Raw genomic sequence first — 392 nt, forward strand, 5'->3', positions numbered from 1 at the left:
ATGTTCACAATGTGCAATCATCACTGCCATCCATTTCCAGAACTTTTTCATGATCCCAAACGGAAACTCTGTATCCATTAAATAGTAACTCCCCACTCTTTCCCTATCAGGCCCTGGTAACCTCTGGTCTACTTTCTCTTTTTCCTTTTTTAGCAGCTGGCGGGTACAGGAATTGAACCCTGGGCCTTGGTGTTATCAGCACCACGCTCTAACCTACTGAGCTAACCAGCCAGCCTTCTCTATTCTACTTTCTATCCCTATGAATTGTTGATTCGAGATACCTCATTGAAGAGGAATCATATAATATTTGTCCTTTTGTGTCTGGCTTATTTCACTTACGTAATGTTTTCAGGGTTCATCTCTGTTATAGCATGTATCAGAATTTCATTACA

At 40.8% G+C, this 392-nt stretch overlaps 1 non-coding gene across 1 annotated transcript; it reads right to left on the reverse strand.

Annotated features, from left to right (window-relative positions):
* Positions 1-157: 157 nt before the first annotated feature.
* On the reverse strand, positions 158-231 carry TRNAI-GAU. The gene has a single exon. It is a non-coding gene; the product is annotated as a tRNA-Ile (tRNA).
* Positions 232-392: the final 161 nt, after the last annotated feature.

The sequence above is a fragment of the Galeopterus variegatus genome, unplaced genomic scaffold (genome assembly GCF_000696425.1).
Source record: "Galeopterus variegatus unplaced genomic scaffold, G_variegatus-3.0.2 Scaffold55247, whole genome shotgun sequence".
In the NCBI taxonomy this organism is placed as follows: Eukaryota; Metazoa; Chordata; class Mammalia; order Dermoptera; family Cynocephalidae; genus Galeopterus; species Galeopterus variegatus.